General features: G+C 46.8%; 16 non-coding genes and 2 pseudogenes across 16 annotated transcripts in view; all 18 read left to right on the top strand.

The window, feature by feature from the left end:
- Positions 1 to 8, top strand: part of LOC146292255 (5S ribosomal RNA) — a 119-nt gene extending 111 nt beyond the window's left edge. The window contains exon 1 of the ribosomal RNA XR_014756175.1: positions 1 to 8. This exon is cut by the window's left edge and continues 111 nt beyond it. This is a non-coding gene — a ribosomal RNA (5S ribosomal RNA).
- Positions 9 to 186: 178 nt separating this feature from the next.
- LOC146292254 (5S ribosomal RNA) lies at positions 187 to 305 on the top strand. Its single transcript, XR_014756499.1, has one exon. It is a non-coding gene; the product is annotated as a 5S ribosomal RNA (ribosomal RNA).
- A 182-nt stretch (positions 306 to 487) lies between these two features.
- Positions 488 to 606, top strand: LOC146292253 (5S ribosomal RNA). The gene has a single exon (XR_014757457.1). It is a non-coding gene; the product is annotated as a 5S ribosomal RNA (ribosomal RNA).
- A 192-nt stretch (positions 607 to 798) lies between these two features.
- On the top strand, positions 799 to 917 carry LOC146292252 (5S ribosomal RNA). The gene has a single exon (XR_014756164.1). It is a non-coding gene; the product is annotated as a 5S ribosomal RNA (ribosomal RNA).
- Positions 918 to 1093: 176 nt separating this feature from the next.
- On the top strand, positions 1094 to 1212 carry LOC146292251 (5S ribosomal RNA). The gene has a single exon (XR_014756488.1). It is a non-coding gene; the product is annotated as a 5S ribosomal RNA (ribosomal RNA).
- A 182-nt stretch (positions 1213 to 1394) lies between these two features.
- LOC146292250 (5S ribosomal RNA) lies at positions 1395 to 1513 on the top strand. The gene has a single exon (XR_014757952.1). It is a non-coding gene; the product is annotated as a 5S ribosomal RNA (ribosomal RNA).
- A 194-nt stretch (positions 1514 to 1707) lies between these two features.
- Positions 1708 to 1826, top strand: LOC146292249 (5S ribosomal RNA; annotated as a pseudogene).
- Positions 1827 to 2002: 176 nt separating this feature from the next.
- LOC146292248 (5S ribosomal RNA) lies at positions 2003 to 2121 on the top strand. Its single transcript, XR_014756477.1, has one exon. It is a non-coding gene; the product is annotated as a 5S ribosomal RNA (ribosomal RNA).
- Positions 2122 to 2303: 182 nt separating this feature from the next.
- On the top strand, positions 2304 to 2422 carry LOC146292247 (5S ribosomal RNA). The gene has a single exon (XR_014757951.1). It is a non-coding gene; the product is annotated as a 5S ribosomal RNA (ribosomal RNA).
- Positions 2423 to 2612: 190 nt separating this feature from the next.
- On the top strand, positions 2613 to 2731 carry LOC146292246 (5S ribosomal RNA). The gene has a single exon (XR_014757260.1). It is a non-coding gene; the product is annotated as a 5S ribosomal RNA (ribosomal RNA).
- Positions 2732 to 2907: 176 nt separating this feature from the next.
- Positions 2908 to 3026, top strand: LOC146292245 (5S ribosomal RNA). The gene has a single exon (XR_014756585.1). It is a non-coding gene; the product is annotated as a 5S ribosomal RNA (ribosomal RNA).
- A 174-nt stretch (positions 3027 to 3200) lies between these two features.
- Positions 3201 to 3319, top strand: LOC146292244 (5S ribosomal RNA). Its single transcript, XR_014756584.1, has one exon. It is a non-coding gene; the product is annotated as a 5S ribosomal RNA (ribosomal RNA).
- Positions 3320 to 3505: 186 nt separating this feature from the next.
- LOC146292243 (5S ribosomal RNA) lies at positions 3506 to 3624 on the top strand. Its single transcript, XR_014757231.1, has one exon. It is a non-coding gene; the product is annotated as a 5S ribosomal RNA (ribosomal RNA).
- A 178-nt stretch (positions 3625 to 3802) lies between these two features.
- LOC146292242 (5S ribosomal RNA) lies at positions 3803 to 3921 on the top strand. Its single transcript, XR_014756153.1, has one exon. It is a non-coding gene; the product is annotated as a 5S ribosomal RNA (ribosomal RNA).
- A 166-nt stretch (positions 3922 to 4087) lies between these two features.
- On the top strand, positions 4088 to 4206 carry LOC146292241 (5S ribosomal RNA). The gene has a single exon (XR_014756466.1). It is a non-coding gene; the product is annotated as a 5S ribosomal RNA (ribosomal RNA).
- Positions 4207 to 4388: 182 nt separating this feature from the next.
- LOC146292240 (5S ribosomal RNA) lies at positions 4389 to 4507 on the top strand (annotated as a pseudogene).
- A 188-nt stretch (positions 4508 to 4695) lies between these two features.
- Positions 4696 to 4814, top strand: LOC146292239 (5S ribosomal RNA). Its single transcript, XR_014756142.1, has one exon. It is a non-coding gene; the product is annotated as a 5S ribosomal RNA (ribosomal RNA).
- Positions 4815 to 4990: 176 nt separating this feature from the next.
- The window catches only part of LOC146292238 (5S ribosomal RNA), a 119-nt gene continuing 109 nt past the window's right edge, over positions 4991 to 5000 (top strand). The window contains exon 1 of the ribosomal RNA XR_014756455.1: positions 4991 to 5000. This exon is cut by the window's right edge and continues 109 nt beyond it. This is a non-coding gene — a ribosomal RNA (5S ribosomal RNA).

The following is a 5000-nucleotide window of genomic DNA, read 5'->3' as shown; positions in this document are numbered from 1 at the left end:
TGTATGCTCTTTTGCTCATTCACTTAGAAACTGAAATCTTGCAATATGCACAAGTAGTCCTTCATGAAAGGGGCTGGAAGCTGTTTTCATTTTGACACGAGAGAGAGAGAGAGAGAGAGAGACCACCTTGCATTGTCAATTGCTAAATCTGTATATGGATAAGTAGCCTATGGTTGTCAACTTATTTCGTACGGCCATACCAGCCTGGCAACGCCCGATCTCGTCTGATCTCGGAAGCTAAGCAGGGTCGGGCCTGGTTAGTACTTGGATGGGAGACCGCCTGGGAATACCAGGTGCCGTATGCTCTTTTGCTCATTCACTTAGAAACTGAAATCTTGCAATATGCACAAGTAGTCCTTCATGAAAGGGGCTGGAAGCTGTTTTCATTTTGACACGAGAGAGAGAGAGAGAGAGAGAGAGAGACCACCTTGCATTGTCAATTGCTAAATCTGTATATGGATAAGTAGCCTATGGTTGTCAACTTATTTCGTACGGCCATACCAGCCTGGCAACGCCCGATCTCGTCTGATCTCGGAAGCTAAGCAGGGTCGGGCCTGGTTAGTACTTGGATGGGAGACCGCCTGGGAATACTAGGTGCTGTATGCTCTTTTGCTCATTCACTTAGAAACTGACATCTTGCAATATGCACAAGTAGTCCTTCATGAAAGGGGCTGGAAGCTGTTTTCATTTTGACACGAGAGAGAGAGAGAGAGAGAGAGAGAGAGAGAGAGAGACTACCTTGCATTGTCAATTGCTAAATCTGTATATGGATAAGTAGCCTATGGTTGTCAACTTATTTCGTACGGCCATACCAGCCTGGCAACGCCCGATCTCATCTGATCTCGGAAGCTAAGCAGGGTCGGGCCTGGTTAGTACTTGGATGGGAGACCGCCTGGGAATACCAGGTGCTGTATGCTCTTTTGCTCATTCACTTAGAAACTGAAATCTTGCAATATGCACAAGTAGTCCTTCATGAAAGGGGCTGGAAGCTGTTTTCATTTTGACACGAGAGAGAGAGAGAGAGAGAGACCACCTTGCATTGTCAATTGCTAAATCTGTATATGGATAAGTAGCCTATGGTTGTCAACTTATTTCGTACGGCCATACCAGCCTGGCAACGCCCGATCTCGTCTGATCTCGGAAGCTAAGCAGGGTCGGGCCTGGTTAGTACTTGGATGGGAGACCGCCTGGGAATACCAGGTGCCGTATGCTCTTTTGCTCATTCACTTAGAAACTGAAATCTTGCAATATGCACAAGTAGTCCTTCATGAAAGGGGCTGGAAGCTGTTTTCATTTTGACACGAGAGAGAGAGAGAGAGAGAGAGAGAGACCACCTTGCATTGTCAATTGCTAAATCTGTATATGGATAAGTAGCCTATGGTTGTCAACTTATTTCGTACGGCCATACCAGCCTGGCAACGCCCGATCTCGTCTGATCTCGGAAGCTAAGCAGGGTCGGGCCTGGTTAGTACTTGGATGGGAGACCGCCTGGGTATACCAGGTGCTGTATGCTCTTTTGCTCATTCACTTAGAAACTGAAATCTTGCAATATGCACAAGTAGTCCTTCATGAAAGGGGCTGGAAGCTGTTTTCATTTTGACACGAGAGAGAGAGAGAGAGAGAGAGAGAGAGAGAGAGAGAGACCACCTTGCATTGTCAATTGCTAAATCTGTATATGGATAAGTAGCCTATGGTTGTCAACTTATTTCGTACGGCCATACCAGCCTGGCAACGCCTGATCTTGTCTGATCTCGGAAGCTAAGCAGGGTTGGGCCTGGTTAGTACTTGGATGGGAGACCGCCTGGGAATACCAGGTGCTGTATGCTCTTTTGCTCATTCACTTAGAAACTGACATCTTGCAATATGCACAAGTAGTCCTTCATGAAAGGGGCTGGAAGCTGTTTTCATTTTGACACGAGAGAGAGAGAGAGAGAGAGACCACCTTGCATTGTCAATTGCTAAATCTGTATATGGATAAGTAGCCTATGGTTGTCAACTTATTTCGTACGGCCATACCAGCCTGGCAACGCCCGATCTCGTCTGATCTCGGAAGCTAAGCAGGGTCGGGCCTGGTTAGTACTTGGATGGGAGACCGCCTGGGAATACCAGGTGCCGTATGCTCTTTTGCTCATTCACTTAGAAACTGAAATCTTGCAATATGCACAAGTAGTCCTTCATGAAAGGGGCTGGAAGCTGTTTTCATTTTGACACGAGAGAGAGAGAGAGAGAGAGAGAGAGACCACCTTGCATTGTCAATTGCTAAATCTGTATATGGATAAGTAGCCTATGGTTGTCAACTTATTTCGTACGGCCATACCAGCCTGGCAACGCCCGATCTCGTCTGATCTCGGAAGCTAAGCAGGGTCGGGCCTGGTTAGTACTTGGATGGGAGACCGCCTGGGTATACCAGGTGCTGTATGCTCTTTTGCTCATTCACTTAGAAACTGAAATCTTGCAATATGCACAAGTAGTCCTTCATGAAAGGGGCTGGAAGCTGTTTTCATTTTGACACGAGAGAGAGAGAGAGAGAGAGAGAGAGAGAGAGAGACCACCTTGCATTGTCAATTGCTAAATCTGTATATGGATAAGTAGCCTATGGTTGTCAACTTATTTCGTACGGCCATACCAGCCTGGCAACGCCTGATCTCGTCTGATCTCGGAAGCTAAGCAGGGTTGGGCCTGGTTAGTACTTGGATGGGAGACCGCCTGGGAATACCAGGTGCTGTATGCTCTTTTGCTCATTCACTTAGAAACTGAAATCTTGCAATATGCACAAGTAGTCCTTCATGAAAGGGGCTGGAAGCTGTTTTCATTTTGACACGAGAGAGAGAGAGAGAGAGAGACCACCTTGCATTGTCAATTGCTAAATCTGTATATGGATAAGTAGCCTATGGTTGTCAACTTATTTCGTACGGCCATACCAGCCTGGCAACGCCCGATCTCGTCTGATCTCGGAAGCTAAGCAGGGTCGGGCCTGGTTAGTACTTGGATGGGAGACCGCCTGGGAATACCAGGTGCTGTATGCTCTTTTGCTCATTCACTTAGAAACTGAAATCTTGCAATATGCACAAGTAGTCCTTCATGAAAGGGGCTGGAAGCTGTTTTCATTTTGACACGAGAGAGAGAGAGAGAGAGACCACCTTGCATTGTCAATTGCTAAATCTGTATATGGATAAGTAGCCTATGGTTGTCAACTTATTTCGTACGGCCATACCAGCCTGGCAACGCCCGATCTCGTCTGATCTCGGAAGCTAAGCAGGGTCGGGCCTGGTTAGTACTTGGATGGGAGACCGCCTGGGAATACCAGGTGCTGTATGCTCTTTTGCTCATTCACTTAGAAACTGACATCTTGCAATATGCACAAGTAGTCCTTCATGAAAGGGGCTGGAAGCTGTTTTCATTTTGACACGAGAGAGAGAGAGAGAGAGAGAGAGAGAGAGACTACCTTGCATTGTCAATTGCTAAATCTGTATATGGATAAGTAGCCTATGGTTGTCAACGTATTTTGTACGGCCATACCAGCCTGGCAACGCCCGATCTCGTCTGATCTCGGAAGCTAAGCAGGGTCGGGCCTGGTTAGTACTTGGATGGGAGACCGCCTGGGAATACCAGGTGCTGTATGCTCTTTTGCTCATTCACTTAGAAACTGACATCTTGCAATATGCACAAGTAGTCCTTCATGAAAGGGGCTGGAAGCTGTTTTCATTTTGACACGAGAGAGAGAGAGAGAGAGAGAGACTACCTTGCATTGTCAATTGCTAAATCTGTATATGGATAAGTAGCCTATGGTTGTCAACTTATTTCGTACGGCCATACCAGCCTGGCAACGCCCGATCTCATCTGATCTCGGAAGCTAAGCAGGGTCGGGCCTGGTTAGTACTTGGATGGGAGACCGCCTGGGAATACCAGGTGCTGTATGCTCTTTTGCTCATTCACTTAGAAACTGAAATCTTGCAATATGCACAAGTAGTCCTTCATGAAAGGGGCTGGAAGCTGTTTTCATTTTGACACGAGAGAGAGAGACCACCTTGCATTGTCAATTGCTAAATCTGTATATGGATAAGTAGCCTATGGTTGTCAACTTATTTCGTACGGCCATACCAGCCTGGCAACGCCCGATCTCGTCTGATCTCGGAAGCTAAGCAGGGTCGGGCCTGGTTAGTACTTGGATGGGAGACCGCCTGGGAATACCAGGTGCCGTATGCTCTTTTGCTCATTCACTTAGAAACTGACATCTTGCAATATGCACAAGTAGTCCTTCATGAAAGGGGCTGGAAGCTGTTTTCATTTTGACACGAGAGAGAGAGAGAGAGAGAGAGAGAGACTACCTTGCATTGTCAATTGCTAAATCTGTATATGGATAAGTAGCCTATGGTTGTCAACTTATTTTGTACGGCCATACCAGCCTGGCAACGCCCGATCTCGTCTGATCTCGGAAGCTAAGCAGGGTCTGGCCTGGTTAGTACTTGGATGGGAGACCGCCTGGGAATACCAGGTGCTGTATGCTCTTTTGCTCATTCACTTAGAAACTGACATCTTGCAATATGCACAAGTAGTCCTTCATGAAAGGGGCTGGAAGCTGTTTTCATTTTGACACGAGAGAGAGAGAGAGAGAGAGAGAGAGAGAGAGACTACCTTGCATTGTCAATTGCTAAATCTGTATATGGATAAGTAGCCTATGGTTGTCAACTTATTTCGTACGGCCATACCAGCCTGGCAACGCCCGATCTCATCTGATCTCGGAAGCTAAGCAGGGTCGGGCCTGGTTAGTACTTGGATGGGAGACCGCCTGGGAATACCAGGTGCTGTATGCTCTTTTGCTCATTCACTTAGAAACTGAAATCTTGCAATATGCACAAGTAGTCCTTCATGAAAGGGGCTGGAAGCTGTTTTCATTTTGACACGAGAGAGAGAGAGAGAGAGAGACCACCTTGCATTGTCAATTGCTAAATCTGTATATGGATAAGTAGCCTATGGTTGTCAACTTATTTCGTACGGCC

This window comes from Hypomesus nipponensis, chromosome 5, assembly GCF_054491055.1.
Source record: "Hypomesus nipponensis isolate SF chromosome 5, ASM5449105v1, whole genome shotgun sequence".
In the NCBI taxonomy this organism is placed as follows: domain Eukaryota; kingdom Metazoa; phylum Chordata; class Actinopteri; order Osmeriformes; family Osmeridae; genus Hypomesus; species Hypomesus nipponensis.
This window is presented reverse-complemented; position numbering and strand designations above follow the sequence as displayed.